Source organism: Acanthopagrus latus, chromosome 12 (assembly GCF_904848185.1).
Source record: "Acanthopagrus latus isolate v.2019 chromosome 12, fAcaLat1.1, whole genome shotgun sequence".
NCBI classification, from domain to species: Eukaryota; Metazoa; Chordata; class Actinopteri; order Spariformes; family Sparidae; genus Acanthopagrus; species Acanthopagrus latus.
The window spans coordinates 14,407,405-14,424,337 of NC_051050.1; the positions used below are offsets into that span (position 1 = coordinate 14,407,405).

General features: G+C 44.9%; 1 protein-coding gene across 5 annotated transcripts in view; it reads left to right on the top strand.

Moving 5' to 3' along the window:
- The window catches only part of bmpr1bb (bone morphogenetic protein receptor, type IBb), a 58,764-nt gene that overhangs the window by 6,594 nt on the left and 35,237 nt on the right, over positions 1–16,933 (top strand). For 3 of the 5 annotated variants that reach the window (XM_037116227.1, XM_037116226.1, XM_037116229.1), the window contains one exon: positions 1,404–1,566. The exons of the other annotated variants lie outside the window; for them this stretch is intronic. The gene's annotated coding sequence lies outside the window, so the exon portion shown is untranslated. The remainder of the gene's footprint in view (positions 1–1,403; positions 1,567–16,933) is intronic. 5 annotated transcript variants of the gene reach the window in all.

Consider the following 16,933-nt stretch of genomic DNA (forward strand, 5'->3'; position numbering starts at 1 on the left):
AAAGTTTCCCTTTAATACCACGATTTTATCTGCATAGAATCAAAAGCGCTCAGTGTGTCGCAGCACTATGAAGCATTGTTACCCGCAGATACAGCACATATACTTTTAGCCCTTGATTTCAGCAGCGAGCAGGCGTGCTGCATCGTTTAATTAGCATTCCTTTTACATTAAGCAATGGACGTGCCTCTACAGGACCCATCATAAACAAGCAAAAATATGCTGACGCAGCACCAACGCAGAGGCTCGGTGTACTGTCGGGGAGCCGGACCCATGCCGGGCTGTGAAATAGAGAGGTACTGTACCTAGAGGGGACAATAGGGGCTTGTATACGTGGGCGAGGCTCTGCTCGGACTCCCTCTGTGACAGCGACCTGCTGGCAGGGAAGTAAAGAGGGCCGGAGAGGCCGAGCGCTGGTTCGAGTTGGAGAGTAACTCACACCCGTAAAGAATGTCAAGAATCCGTGTGTTAAAGTTCACACTGTATCACCATCTGTGGCTGGATCCCGGCAAATAAAAGGCAGCTGTGTGTGTGTGTGTGTGTGTTGATGTTAGCGTGCATGCGCTTCAGAAGATGGCGGGAAAAAAAAAAACACAAAAAAACCCCAGAATGTTGTAATTATGCAAATCATCCCTACTGAATTTGAGGCCCGTTGATCGGATTCTCGCGTTTCAAGAGCTTGATCACGTGGGGAAAAAAGTCTCTCTCAGTCTCATGGAGACACACATGCCTGGCGAGCAGGTAGCCGGCAGGACGACAGCCCGTAATTCTGACCTAACGTTGCAGTTTATTAAGAAAAGGCAGATCAGCTGGACCACCCAGAATCGCAGCAGCAGAATTCACCTGTTTCGACCGAAAGGGAAAGTCCGAGATCCTACACCCCTCTCGGCCTTGTCGGTCCAGAGCCGTGCCCAGCTGTGATTCAGTGTGTTATTCTGCTGATACAATCTTGGCTCGGGCTCACTGGAGTCTGTTTCACGACACTTGGTTTTCTTTTTTTCCCCTGCGAAGTTCATAAATCTTTTCTCTCTGCAAGAAGAAGAAGAAGAAGAAGAAGAAGAAGAAGAAGAAGAAGAAGAAGGGTTTCTGGGTTTCACCGCACTCAAAACACATCCACATGATCTCCCCCGACAGTTTGATCTTTCGGCGGGGTAATCTCAGTGAGGCTTTGTTACTGAATTCTTGCATGTCTGTCGTACAGTAGGCCTCATTCTGCGCTGCATCTCGATTCGTGCTCTTTCGCCAAATAGCAAGTGACAGCAAGTGCCACTCAGACTGTGAGACGAGATGGAGAAACAGATGAAATCGATTTCTCTCCTGCTCATGTTTTTTCCTCTGTGTTCCTGATGACAGATTGTGAAAATTGGCTTCATATGTGCCTCTTTTTTCTTCCTCCCCTTCCGCAGATTGGGGAGAGGGCAGAGGACATTTGGAGTCGTACCTGTGAGGCCTGCAGGGAAATGCGCTGACATCGGAGCTTTGAATTTTTTTTTTTTTAATATCCCGGAGGATGAGGAGGATGCCGCGGTGACAAAACAGAAGAAGCTGGGTTTGCATAGATCGTATCAGGTGAGTGTGCCCTCGGAGTGACATCTCTTATCAACTGCAAACGCTAATCCGTAAATTGAAGACAATTGGTCACATCCTGGAACAAGCGGGACAGTAGCGGCGGTGTCAAAGCTGATAACAGGAACCAGCTGCCACTCTCGCTACGATATCGTCTGTAAGGTGTTTTTGAGAAATCAGATGTTCCAGCGAGTGTATTTTCAGCTGCCATTGTAATATCTGGCTCCCTGTGGCACACTGCTTTATCTGGAAACAAGCACTCTCACACACACACAGGTGAGAAACTCACGTCAACTCGTCATGAAACCGTACATAAAGGGATATTCCGGTGTAAATTTAATCCATGGTCTAACACACCGTGACACCAAGTTTTCCTGGTTTATGTAGTCATAGCAGCCTCAGAAAAAACACAGCACCATAACAATACACACACCACTCAGCTCACCACTCTCCTGCAGCAGCTTGCTCGTTGTGGGGAAGCCCTGACGAGTCGATTACCGAGTGCAGTAGAGTTGCACAGTTCAAGGATGAAAATGTATGATTATTACTCCATGGAAATGCAATCAAAGTTCATATGTGTCTTGCCTACCAGTTTATAACAGTTATTATCGAGAGCGGACAGGGAAAAGAGCAGAATTGATCATTTCTAACTGTAACGGTACTCGACTTTTCAGGGCTTCCCCACAACGAGCACACTGCTGCAGGAGAGTTGTGAGTTGTGTTGTCTTTTCAGAAGAAATCCGGCAAAGCTAGCAGTTGTTTGATGCCTCTAACTATGTGCTGGGACCCTCTTTGTACTGTTGCTGAAGTTTGGCGCTGTTCTGAGCAATATTTGTGGCTATAAGTGGCTTTTTGATGGCGGTTTCCTGGTTGGAGGCATAGAGTACAGTGTATTGTTATTGTGCTATGTTTTCTGAGGTTGCTAAGACTACATAAGCTAGCGGTCAGAAAACTTGATCTCGGGGGGGGGGGGTCTTACTCAGTGTCACGGTGTGTTAGACCATGCATTAAATTTACAATGGAATATCCCTTTAAACATTGGATTAACGGCATCACTACTGCAAAACAAAAAGGTGCGTGGTGTTACTGTTTGTTGCATGTCAGTTTGCAGTAGTTGTTCCCACTCCTGTTTTCTGTACACACTGCATGTCAGTCGTATCCCCGGTGGGTAGTTTCGACTCCAGCAGCTGCTGTTCTTTGTTGAGGCAGTTTGTGTTTTGGCACGAGTTGTCATGATTTTCCAGACTCCCCCCCCCCCCAGTGACACTGTGAATGTTTTCTGTTTATTTTTGACCAGTTCTCCTGCTGTTCCTGCAGATATAATGTGTCCTATTTTGGAGCTCCATCAGGTTTCTCATATTACTCTGAAAATATTAAAGTGCAGATGGTTGGAAATCTATTACAGTGATAGATACTGCTCTCGTTTAGCCTTCGGTTACGTGCTGTGGTTGTGGTGCAGAGGCCTGATGTGATCACTGAAAGAAAAAACAGACTCCCTTTGAATAAATGAGTTATAGTTGTGTTGGGTTTGGCCCTTAAAGCCCCATTCCAGTGTATTTTGATATTTTGATGACATTTCAAAGTCCTTTCCTGGCAATTTTGTCACACGGTTTGCCAAATATTATTTAGAGAAATAACTTAAAATTTAGAACTTTGAGTGTTTGAGTGACAGCTAGATCTGTCTCTGCTAATATTCATGCTGCTTTTGCATGCTAATATCGATGCTGATGCTAGTCCATGCTTGTGATATTAATCTTGCTAGAACGGCAGCGTGGCTGAGATGGCAGTGACTACACGACTATTAACCCACACCGTCATTCTCTATTTGATAAAGAACGTTGGCGGTTAGACAGGAAGAAAAAATGACTCAACTGATAATACGGCAAAGACCGGAGGACCCTGCTGGAAGAAAACAGCATAGACCAGCACCGATATTGTGTTTTGGTGCTGTTTTTCCAGCAGGGGAACCATCGGCTGTAGCTAGCTACCGTGAGCTATTTAGCGCAGGTAGCCATGGAGCTAGTGTCCTTATTACCTAACCAAAGTCTGCCTGTGAGTTTTTTGTTTTAATTTATCATACTAAAAGCTTGTAAAATGTAACAAACTCGCCATACAAGGACTAAGGGACTATCATCTTGAGGTAAAGTGAATACTATCTTCAGTAGACTGTGTAATGTGTTGCACAGTCTACTGAGGATTCTTCACATTCTGTTGACAGTGTTATCCAGACTTTTCCCTGTTTTTTCCCCATTATTTTGAATGTTTTCTGTTTATTCTTGGCCACTCTGAAGCTCCATCAGGCTTCTCGTATTACTTTGAAAATATCAAAGTGCAGAGGGTTAAACCCTCTTTTAAAGCCGTAGCCTAAATATTGCTGCGCTAGCTGTAATTTGGCTTCCGTGAGCCAGTTAGCACAGTTAGCCGTGGTGCTAGTGGCCTTATCAGCTGACTGAAGTCGGCCTGTGAGTTTATTTGTTCATTTATCATACTAAAAGATAGGCGCTAATGCTAAATGTAGCAAGCTAGAGCTTAAATTCAAGTCACATCTAATGTGATTAGGTGGAAGGAAAAAACACTTTCAGCAGTTTCATTTACTGCTTTTGAGGAATCTTTTCAAATGGTTCTTCTGACATCATAATTTTTATCTCACCCATATGTCACCCAACCTTATGGCAACTCTGCAATTCCAGTTCAAATATACTTGATATATACTGGACGTGGAGTATTTTTCTGCTTTTCAAATCAACTTCCAGGGTGGAAAACGAGTTAGCCACACCAATCATTCATTTGTCCTTCGTCTTTAGTTCCGGCTCTGTCCAGTCTGAGAAGAGGCCGGCCCCTCTCCTTGTCTTTCCAAGTCCCCTAGTGGCTCTGGGAGCTTTATGTAGTGGAGATCAGATCAGGTTACAACAAAAAGAGAGAGAGAGAGAGAGAGAGAGAGAGAGAGAGAGAGAGAGAGAGAGAGAGAGAGAGAGAGAGAGAGAGAATAGCAGCCAGCTAACCTGCTACAGCCTGGATTGTTATTGCAGGTGTTCAAGAGCAGACACAGCTGTTAATTAGCACTACATAGCGCAAACACGTGGAGCTGCGGTCCCATATGAGCAGCCACGTACAAGTGCACAGGCAGATAAGGATTTAGGGATCAGATGGTTCCAGGGGATGAAATGCCTTCTTGGTTTTAGAGAATCCTGTGGCTGAATCTTGTGTTTGCTTCGGCCTTTTTATTATTGTTTCTGCTACGTGTATGTTTGAGGAAGGCTTAGTTGGTCAACCGCATCTGCTCACAGAGAAGTGAAAATGTATCATCCGGAAAAAGTCTTTGTCTGTGCTGTTTGAGTGCATGTGTGTGTGTGAGAGATATTAATATAAATGACCTCAAAATTTTAAGTACAGTACTCAAGTAAATGTACTCAGTTACATTCCATCACTGCCTTAGTTAAATACATTTCTTTGGAATACATTTAAATTTATTTCATTTTTGGATATTTTTTTGCGCTTTTAATAAAAAGGCTCTGTGCGGTTTAGTCATGTAACCTTCCACGTAATACCAACAATAACAAGAATCTAAATCATTTAAATGACATCCAATGAAAATTTGAAAAGGGGATTGATCCATCTTTAATTAAGAAGCGTGTGTGTGTGTGTTTTCATGATTTGGGTTCTTGCATGTATGAGCCGTTGCGCCTCCTGTCCTGCACCTGTATGGTGCAGCTTTGACTAACAGTAGTTCTCTTGTACTTTTCGTTAAGATCAAGTTTAATAACTGATCGCGCAGGTTTAGAGCGGTGTGGCTTTATTGCTGTCCCAATTCAAGTCTGAGCTGGAGACACAAGTACACACACACACACACATATACACACACACACACACACACACAGTTTTTCTACAATTAAGTACTGTTTTCTCCTTATGGACACAAAGTGGTCAAGATGGTGGGTGTTCCCCACCTCTTACAACCTGGGTGTTTATTTTAGTTTTCCAAAGTGCTGCAAATTAAGCAGTAAGTAACCTTGGGTGGACCGTTCCATGGGAGCACACGTGGGTGAGAGGGAAGGAGAGAAGAAGAGGGGAGCTGGGAGAAGAAAACCTCAACGCCGAGGGTTTTCAAAACAGAACTCAAGATTTCATTACACATACCTGGACAGCTGAGGGCATGGAAAATCCCCTCCCTGTGTGTGCACGCACACACACACACACACACACACACACACACACACACACACACACACACACACACACACACACACACACACCGACGCACTCAACAGCTGGGCTGGTCAGAGAAATAATAAGAATAATGTTAACTAAATAGAGCAGAGCCAACACGTGTCAGCTTCAGAAATGCGCAGAACCCCGGTCATCAATCACAGACAGGAGGCCCTCAGTCCCGCTGACAGGCTCGGACAGAGGAGGGTTTCTTGGCCGCCCTTTGTGTGTGGACGGGCCGGTAGCGCCTGTGTTCCCAGACCTGCCTGCAGCTCCCTGAGTCAGGTTTGGTTGGGACCCATCCAAGGCGTTTAAAAGACTGACTGACGCTGAGGCATCACATCAAACCAACGTCAACAACCAGGGTAAAGCTAATGGCCCTCACTTGTCAATAAGGCCCTTTGGCAGCGCTCTGTAGGTCCTCCACTGAGTTGTTTTATCAGGTTTCAGTGTCAGCGTAAGCTGCGGATCATGAAAACCATCTATGTGAGTGTGCGGTGGGAATATTCTCATGGTGGCTTGACAGTCTGCTGGTAACTGCAAGCGGCAAATTGGCCTAAACCAAGCAAAACAGAGCAAAGGGAGACAGACAGTCCTGAGGGGCCGACCAGGAGTTTAGTCCCTAAAATTGAACCTTCAACAGGGTTCAGAAGGACAAGGAGGGATCGAGGGATGTAGGGATAGAAGGTGGGGGCTTGGGGATCCCCTGGCAAAGACAAAGCCCCCAGGGCTCCTGCTCTGAGATCTAACTTCGTCTGTGTAAACATGTCTGGAATGACATACTCAGTGTGTGTGCGTCAAATGTGCTACATATGTAGCCAAGGAGTACAACTACCCTGACTCTGTCCAAAGTTAAAGAATCTGACCACAGACACTTTTAAAACTCACAAATGAACTTATTGTATCTCATGTTAACAGACTTCATGGACTCTTTGATGGTTGCCTGGACAGTGTCCCCCTGCATCCAGTCTGTGTGTTAAGATAAGATACTCACCTCCTGGCTCTAAGCCTCCGACTACCGTATTTTCATTATTGATTAATCTTTTGGTTAATTCCTTGATTAACAGATGAGTTGTTTGGTCTAGAAAGATGGAAGAGGATTAGGGTTCAAAAGTTAGGATATTTTTTTTCATGGGAAGTAACTTTCTTTCAGAGTTTTGAGGAAAAAAGTCACAACTCAAATGTTTTGCAGTGGCAGAATTCCTCCTCTGTAAAGAAAAGAATATGGTGAAAAAAAAATTCCAAGATGTCATCCTCAATTGTTGTCAGATGCTGGAATCAGAGAACTATGACTTTTTGAGAGCTGAGAGTTGAGAGCTAATCAATCAGTCAATCAATCATTGCAGTTCTACCTGGCTCTTGATTCAGTTTAGCATACAGACACGAAAGCGGTATTGATCTTTATATCTACTGTAACTCTTGGCCAGTATGCTCATCCAAACTGTCAAAGTGTTTCTTGAGTCCCGCGAATATTTGATTTATTGGTGTGCGTGAAAAGGCAAACCACTGCCCGTCCCTAAAATCATAAATTGGTCTTTTGCGGACGCTTTGAAGATCCGGCTCTTGAACTGTTGTGGATCTATTGTTTCAGCTGATATGTTACAGCAGAAACCCAAGCGGGCCATATTTCTCTGGTCCGCAGACACATTAAATACAGTGGACCCCAGTACAAATGGAGTTCATCATCATCCCGATGTTCATAACCCCCTCTGTGTGTTGAATGGATGTCTCACTGCGTCCAATCGGTTTCTCCGCCTGCTGTCCGTCTACATTAGACACAGGGCGACAGGACAGCTGTCTCTGCGCCTCGTCTTGATCGTGCACATGGATGCATGCGTGCCGTTGCAATAGATCAGGCATGGCAAATTAATGTTACGTGGCTTGTTTGACTGAGTAGCCCTCTCCGTGCTCCGGTCTCTGATCCTGACATCGGACCCAAAAGGGGGGAATCACCACCAAGGAATTTTGGCAGGCTTTGATCACAGGCGCTGTCCAGTGAGGGTGCGGGGTTAATGCACCGGGTGCAGAGGAAAACATGACACACTCATCTTGAACTGAAGAACTGGTTAAGTGCGATGCCAAAGCACACGATTTATTATCCAGACAGCGGAGTGTGAATGGGCTTTGTTAGCGAGGCGACTGTAAAATTGCTTGCAGCGGTTGACTGTCAGTCAGATACAAGAACACAATTCCCTGCTGTGAAGCACAATGAAAAGGAATAGCAATTATGACTTCATCTTGAAGGCCAGAAGCCACGGATGACTGTCATAATGTCATAAACAACAATAATGAGACCGTAATTGCTTGTCGTGACTGTTTACATTCTTTCACGCAGAGCCTTCAGATAGAAGCTCAGCAGGTCATAAGAAAGTCAAATCTGCTGATTAGCATTCGCTCAAAGAAGATGCATTTAGTACGCAAGATCATCCCGACATGTCAGTGACGCTTAACCCCGTACTCAGTCTGCCTGAAACGGTCCGGAGACCAGTCGGTATCCCCGACATTCCTCCTGCAGCATCCTCGCATTAATGATGAACACATGTTCAGAGGGATCGGGGGTGGTGCTCTCAGGATTTCTCTGCTTTGACCGCCACAGTTCATTGTTTGATATTTCACTTTTAGACTCTTATTGTAGTCACGATGAAACCTCAGAAGGGATATAGAGTCTTAGATGCTATAAAGATCCAGGGTTCATACCTCTGTGTCCCGAAGGTGAAGCCTCCTATTAGTCCGGCTGCACACCAGCAGCACTGAGACAAAGCTGAATGGGAACAGAGGTCCTGTATAAGAACCTGCAGGAGTGGGAGGAAACGGCCATCCATCATGGATACCATGTGATGACATGTGTGACCCCCGTGTCCTCTCTTTTTTTGCAGACACACACAGAATTGCTGGTAGTCTGACTGCCAGCGCTTCACCTAGGATCACATTGTTTCCTCATTAGGTGCCATTTGTCACTATGTCATAGTATGGAGAGCAAAGGAAGATCATTTTTTGCTACTTTACATTTCACTACAATTTAGACGCAAATATTCTTTTTACTCGACTCAATTCATTTGATTCCTTTAGTTACTAGTTACTTTGAAGAATTCATGCTGCGTCTGAACCAAAGTGCATTTTTTAATCATTTTTAAAATCACATTATTTTTTTTATTATACATAAGTACATTTATTGCCTGAAAAATACTTTTGATAAGCAGATTTATTATTACTCACTTAATATTTCACATGTCTAGAATTACTCAATTCCAAGTCAAACCATTGGTATTGAAATAATGCCGAAGTAAAAATACAAAAGTTAAAGAAGTAAAGTACCACAAATTATTGTCTTGAAACAAAGACTTCATTATGCAATTAGATGTAATTAGTTACCCACCGCCTGCTCTCCCTTTTGAAACGAGCACTGTTAGAAAAGTGGAACTAATTAATTGAGATTAACAAGCTTTTCTTATGATCACGTGCAACAGAGAGCTGAGAATGTGCAGCTTTTCCAGCAAAACACCGAAGCGTCGTGGTGGAAGTTTGCCAGTGCACACACAGAGCAAGTCTTATTGCAGGTTTGAATTAAAACCTGCAGAAAGGAAGATGAAACTTTAAGTCAAAACCTTCCCTCTCACAAACCTCCCCCGATGACGACTCGTTCTCTCCTCGCACATGTACAGCACTTCATCGGCGGACCCCTTAATCCACCACAGCTGGCGGATTGTAAATACAATTAACCCCAGTAATTGTGTGATGTTGACTTTGGGTTTTGTACACTTTCTCACTGACTGCCGGTAGCCCGTGCTCTCCGAGGATGACATCATGGGGTTTCAGGTTGCCCGCTGTGGCTTCGGTTCCCAGGGGGGTCGGACAGGGCGGGGGCGGGGGCGGGGGTGGTGTTCGGAGGGGAGCCTGAGCGTAGACTAGGAGAGCAGATCCTCTCTCTCTCTCTCTCTGCTGCTCAGACACATACATACACAGTCGGCTGACCTCTCCGCCACCTCCCTCTGAGCTCAGAGTTTGTTATTGGCGCGGTTATGATGTGTTGACGGATGAGACAGATGTGTGTTCCCCCCCCCAGCTTGGAGATAGTTTGTCGGTGTTGTTTTCAAAGTCAGAAAGCTCTGGAATTAGCTGAGCAAAGACAATAATTCGGCTTCGTGGCGATCTGGTCAGGTGGTTTTTTTTATGTTTAGAAAAGCCTGGGACGTCAATTTAGAAACACTGTTTTGTCTTTGACTTTTTAATAAGTGTGTGTTTTATTTGAGTTGATGCAGTGTGTGTGTGTGTGTGTGTGTGTGTGGGTCAGATGAACCACTGTGTATATTATTGCATGTAAAGGTTTGCGTTTCTACAGAGCAGACTGGTTCAGAACAAAAAGTCACGGGCCGAAGGACAATGCTCACGTTTGTTTAAAAAAACCACCGGGGCAGCGAGGCATTCTAGTGAGGAATTCTTTCCTCGCGATCACTTCCTTCTAACGCTGCCAGTATCACGTTAAATATAAGAGCGCACAGCTTGTTACAGGCTCGTCTGATGGATTTCTTCCCAGGCGGCCCAGACCGCGCTCTCCCAGTTCGGCCTCGGTAAGTGTCAGTCATTCTGTCAATCATCTGTTTTGGTTATTTAAAGTCACTGGAGCCTGCAAAGTCAACCTCTTCCACCGGGATGTCAAACAAGCAGCGCGGGCCAGCTTTCCTCTCCTCCTCCCACCAATTTTTCCACTCCCTGCATGGACTCACCTGGACAACGGCAGCCGCTGGATCAGCTGATACTGCACATACGTCCAGAACCAAGGCGTCCTCGAGGAAGTGCTGACTTTTGAAAAACTAAACTCGGCCGCCTTGTTTCTGCCTGGAAATGTGACGGATAGAAGCATGAGGTTCGTGTCTGACAGGCGAGCGGCAGCAAGTTGTGAAATCACCTGGCTTCGTGACGGAAAACCTTTAACACTTCTGGATTGCGCACACTTAAAAACAAGGTCTGAAGGGAGGGATTTGTCCCTAATCCTGTATTGATCCTTCCTAGACAGGCTGTCTGGCGGACCAACAACGCTGCCATACCTACAGGCACACGGCCCCCGCTGGCTGCGTGCCTCACCACATCTAACTATAGAAGCTAGCACAGGCCGAGGCCAATTTGTGGCCGATTTAATGGCTCATAGTGGCGTCGTTATGTTGGGTCCAGAATGGCAGAATTGCCCATTTTGTTTTCCAGTTTGAATGCCAGTCCCTCCCGACGCCTATGCATTATTAGCTTGTTGTATGTAAAGCCTGTGAGTTGCGGGCGTTTCACTGCCGCTGAGGAACAAACTGCATCAATCCATTCCGATCAAACTAAACTGCACTAGAGGGAGAAGTCAGCTATTAGGAAAAACGAGCCAGCCAAGGCTCAGACTTTTGAGAAGTCTCCATAAATAAGCTGAAATTGAATTCCCCGGTTTGTTTTTGTCTGCTGTCTAGTTTGTTTTGCTGTTTGTCTCGTTACACAAGAATGATTAGAAGTGCTAGTGCTCTGTAAACCAGTTAATAGCGTAGATTTGGTGAATAAATACTAATTCAAGTGACATCTTTAATGTTTTCAGTTATTCTATTGCTAAGCAATGAAACTGTGTGCTTGGCAGTCTTAATGGAACCACAAAACTACTGCAAAGTTCTTCACGGAAGTTTCAAAAGTAAATCATACCTGGCGCTAAATTAATTCGACCAGTTAAAATTCAACAAAATTAGAGATGTGTTTTTTCTGGCAATACATTTTCTTTTCTGCAGGAGAAAAAAAAAAAACAGCAGCAAACACCAAAAATGCCCAAGCAAGTGCTCTAATGAGCCAGCTGACTCTTGGGACTTTGCTCTGCCCGTTGGTCCACAGCTTTTCAATTTAGAAATTTTTTCCAGTTTATGACTAAGTAAAAGCAAAACTAATGATCTTGGGATGCCACCCCAGAGGAGGACAGACTTTGTTTGTTGCGTGAGCTCGGTGAAATTCAGAATGAGGTTAATTTCTTGTTTTGCTGTACTGTCGACGATAATGAAAGGGATGTACTTTTTTTACTAAAAATGTTGTCCATTTATGCTGATTTCTTTCGGTTTTAGGATTATGGAAAGCTTGAGCTGTGCTTCGGGAAGGGAACCTTTCTTGGGTCAACAAGAACAGAATCAAAAGTATCTAGCACAGAAAACATGTACATGAGATACTTGTAGGGCCTCACAGTATTTTCATGAGCAAATTGTAATATAAACACCGGGCTGACTCCTGAAGCAGCTGCATCTCTTCTCATCCGCTACACAGCTTTGAGCACGCTGGATATTGTGTGCGTTGTGATTGGCCGAGAGGACTTGAGGTGAAACAGGTGTCCAAGAGGATTGCAGGAATGAACACTCCATTGTAACGCGTTGCTTTTTGCAGTTGTTTATATACACGGGGCTAGCTTGCCAATACCACTGCTGTAGTTGGCATGGTGGTGTAGAAAAGCCCAGTCTTAGACACATTACTGCTTCTGAAAAGGTGAACAAAACACAGAGGTTGACCCAAAAAAAAAAAAAAAAAAAACCCTCACTCAATCTGCAATGAAGTAATGTTGGATAAGAACTGCTGATGCATATGCCAAAAGATGTTTAGGTATAATTCTGCCGCGATGGAGAGGAGACCCCCTGTACGAGTAAGTGCTCTAATCCTGGTGTGTGCCAGATTATTGAAAGGTTTCCCAAAATCCCTTTCACTCTCTTGCGGAGAAAAAAAGATGCTGCCATGTAGGGAGCGGCGTTCAGGTGTGCTGTCAGAAGCAGCTGTCAACACCTCGTTGAGAAGGTGTCCAAAGAGCACTGTAAGATTTGTAAATGAGAATCAGAGTGAGTCAGTTCGAGGGAGGAGTCCTTTAGTTGTAATTTCCCAGACATCCGCACTGCGTAAGCTCCGTCTTATGGAATGAAAGGAATTAAACTTGGCAGGGGGATCGGCTGAAGACACAGAGGTGCTGCTAATAATCAGTGTGTAGCTATAAATGTTGGCCTTTCACTGTAACTCTCCGAGCAAATGGACAAGTAGAGCTGATGTCAGCCAATGACACAACGCAGTCCCAGGACTTAGAAATGACTGGAGTTCTCTTATTATGATTGTAGTGAGCGTAAAATAATCGTAAACACAGGAATGGTAGATGTGGCCTGTTTGTCTGAAGCACCTGTCTGTGGGACAGCAGCTACCCCAAAATCCCCGTCAATCAGCCAGAAGAACTCGGCTGGTGGCCTTGGTGACCAACTGGGGTGCACCACTACTTTACAGATGAAGGGGAGGGTGTGAAAGATCCCAGGTCTCATAGTACAGTGTACAGTGTACAGTTAAATATGCCGGGTGTGTGGACAAAGACGAAAAGTTAACGACTGATAGCTGATGAATATCCTGATAAGTATCCATCCTGGGGTGCATTAGTGTACCAGAGAGACAGAGGAAGAAAAAAGGTAGAACGAGAGCGAGGGGGACAATGGCTGGAGTGTGGCCGAACAGCCAGGCGAAACGTGTGCTCGCATTCTCGCTTTGTTCCATGAGATCACAGTTGTGGCAGATGCAGGATAGACCGGGAGCAGCTGTTTCGCTCTCCGTTCTCCAGTTACAGACGCTGGCACTGCCTGCACTCTGGGGATGGGCAAAGGGGCACGTTGTTGAGTCTTAATAGTGTTTGTTCTCCGAGGGTGGGCACAAAGAGTCCTCAGACCGAGCACTGCTCCGCCAGTATTCTTGGCATCGGAAGAGAGGGATGTGGCCGAAGGTGTCAAAGAGAGCGGGACTGGTGACAAGACATAACACGCAGCTGGTCCCACTCTCGCAGGACCCATGGCGCCATTAATTACGCCGACCGTGGAGACTGCAGTGCGTTCCAAATATCATTGGAAAATGGACTAATTTATCGTGCTTGTCGGTGGAAGTCGGATCAAATAAGCATCAGGTAGAGAGCGCTTGGATTGAAGAATATGACACATGGATACATTTTGTTGGAATTTGTAAAGAATTACTGGAAAGTCAACCGGCAAATTTGGTATAACAAGAGATTACAAGAGATTTTATTGCAAAGGAAGGGAAAAACTGAGAATTTTAGGCAACCAGCTGCCTGACTTAGTGCCATGAAGTTGTGCAAAAGAGACCTTCAGCCTCGTCTCACCAAATGGCGTAGTAGGACTAACAGGCCGAGGTTCATTTCGCATGACAACACACCGCGCTTTTTTTGTCACACAGAAAAAGATATCAGGTGATGCAAATAAGAGAGCAGGAGAGTCGGCATTTGGGGCAGGAGGAAGATGGATGGATCAAACCAAAGTCCTTTCAGGCGAGCCTTGCCACTGGGCAGCCATCTTGGCAACGTCCCCGGGCAGTTGTTTACAGGCTAACAAGACCAGCCGCTATCTAAATGGACGGTGAGAAAGCCAGAACTTCACTTTTGAACGGACAGAACACAAAATCTGCCAGGAAAATCTGATGAAAACGGGTGAAATGTTTCCTCCAAAATAAAAAGTTAGACGTTAGCGCACTGTTTCATCGGCGCATCACTATGATATCCTGCTCTTACAACCTGAAATGACTCACGAAAAGCTTGATTGAAAAGCCAAAATAAATGTCCTCAGGAGTCCAGTGTGAAGAAGGATATACATTTTTGGGCCTCTAACAGTTTCTTACCGGTGTAGTTTTATGATCTCTACTAAACCTACACGGAGTGCTACGCACTGAATTCACAGCAGCAATAATGCGTTCACTACGCAGCCCTGACACGGATGACTTGGCCTTTAAATTCTCTTCACACTCCGTTTCCGCTCGTTTTAGTCGTGCCCCATTGGTGTCGCACGCGCCTTCGCACGTGCACAATACTTTCCTTCGCTGTAACCTCGAGCTACAACAGTGCACAACCGCGATCGCAATAACAAACGCTTGTAGTTGCTGTTGTGTTCTCCAAAAGCGTGCAGATGTCTCATAACCTTGCGAGAACGCATGCAGCGAGTAGAAGGTACTGAAGGTGGAAACAGTCTAATGAGAGGCTTCTGCCAGCAAGTTTCCAGTCTTCACGGCCAGCAGCCCAATTCAAGGGAGCAGAAGACAAGCAAATACAATTATCTAGTGAGAATCAACACTTTTCCATGGAGTCAGAGAGGGTTTTACAAGTGTTCGCTGGCTGCAGGCGGTCTCTCGTTGCCAACGGTGTTGATCACAGATAAAAGGAGCAGAGATTTTTGTTTTGTAAATCAGGTTCAGAAATTGACACCACCGTCGTATAAAATGAGTTTGAACAAGACCTCTAAACCGGTGAATCACGATGTGTGAATCACAGATCGATCCAAACTACTTTCCCTGAGTAATATCATGAGTCACGCGAGTGTTTCAGAGCAAATGTTTTCCATTAAGACAGCCACAGACTTACTGAAAAAATTACTCAAAGCGATGAATCCCAAAAGTGTTGCTGATTCGCTTCCTCAGATGCAACAAAAGAGAGACTGTAGGGTTTTTGGCCATAGACTGTTTTGACATGACCTCAAATAAATGTCTGGCATTTCTCTTCCGCAGAGTCTTTTTACTTATTGGCAGGCATACACATGTATATCAGTATATCTACAGCAAGCTAATATTAAGGAATATATTGGGCCAGGCTAATTTATCTGTCCAGCTCTGTCAGAACGGTCTGACGCTTGATATTTATTTCCTTCAATCCCACCATCACAGATCAGTTGATTAAGGCTCGTCCATGACATACGTCTGAATTGTTTTCTGTTACAATTCAGTGATCTTGGCAATTAAATGGTTAAAAAGGTCAAAGATTCACTGCACACAGCTTGGGAAACCGATTAAAGACCTTTCAGTTCATCCACATGCTCCTGTAGGACTTTTATATTCGGAAGACTAAAATGAGATCTCCTCCTCGCTAGGAAGTATAAATACCAACACTGACGCTGAGAGACGGTGCAGTTTCAGGGGAGATGAGGAGAAAAGGGCATATTATCATACTTCTTCCACACATACTGCTACTTATCCCCGACTGATTCGAAACACCGGCTCATGTTTTACCAGCGAAAGCCCAATTTAGACACGCAGTCTGTTCCCCTGCTATTTTAGCAGTAAAAACTATGTCTGTGGTTGCATCTGATGATGCTCGCTCATAGCCGGCGCGGGCCTGGTGTTGTCTTCCTCCCTGTCAGCAGTGTGGGGATGGTGCCCACAGTGAAGCACACTTACGGTAAGTGAAGGAGTGATGTTTCAGAGATGGATAGCATTTCCAGTATTTATCGACTGCTGCGGAGGCGGCCCTGGATGACACCGCCTTCAGATACATTAGCGGTGGAGGGAGACTTGACGGCCTGTCGGAGGAGGGGGGGGATTGTCGAGGACCGGGGAGGGGCAGACGCTAAGACATCACCTAGCTCATAGTCGGACACAGAGGCATCGATCGTCAGCCCCATTGCTCTCCGGGCTGCTTCCTGTGTTTTCATCGCGCCATCATTGGAAGAGAGCAAACAACAACGTCAGGGGGAAAGGTTACTGATAGCTCCGTATCTAATGCGCTCATGTCTGCGGGGAGGGAGATTTACATGTACTAGAATGCCCAATAATGTATGTCTGGATGCCACTGAATAAGCTGTTACTGATGGAGAGCAGGAATGCATACAACCAACTTAGACTATATACTGTCTGAACTATTGGATATCACTATATCATGATTTTCCTGGTTTTTAAAAGGCCTCATTATGTGATGTAATTATCTCAACTTACCAGACTGCTCCACTTGTTCCAATTCTTGCCTTTGCCCACTTAGTCATGATATCTACATCACATATTATCAATCAAAAAAAGAAAGCGCCAATAGTCCTCCCTGCAATATTGTCAGAATCTCGATATCAAGGTATTTAATCGGAAATATTTGATATCTGATTTTCCGATATTTCCGATCCGATATCTGATTTTGTCACCTAGTCCTAGCTTTTATGAAGTGCTTTTGAGAAGATTTCAAATGACTACTGCGCGTATCACAGCATAGCCTTCAAATACAGCCATATAACGTCTGGGTAAAAAAAAAAATGACCTGCATTTTCCTCATAGTTTTCCGCTTGTTGAGGCCCACAGAGTCATCGCAATAAAGCCATTGTCTGATGTTCGAGTTGTTTGTATGTGACATGCACATGGCGAGGTGAGGCATTCACACCTATAATGA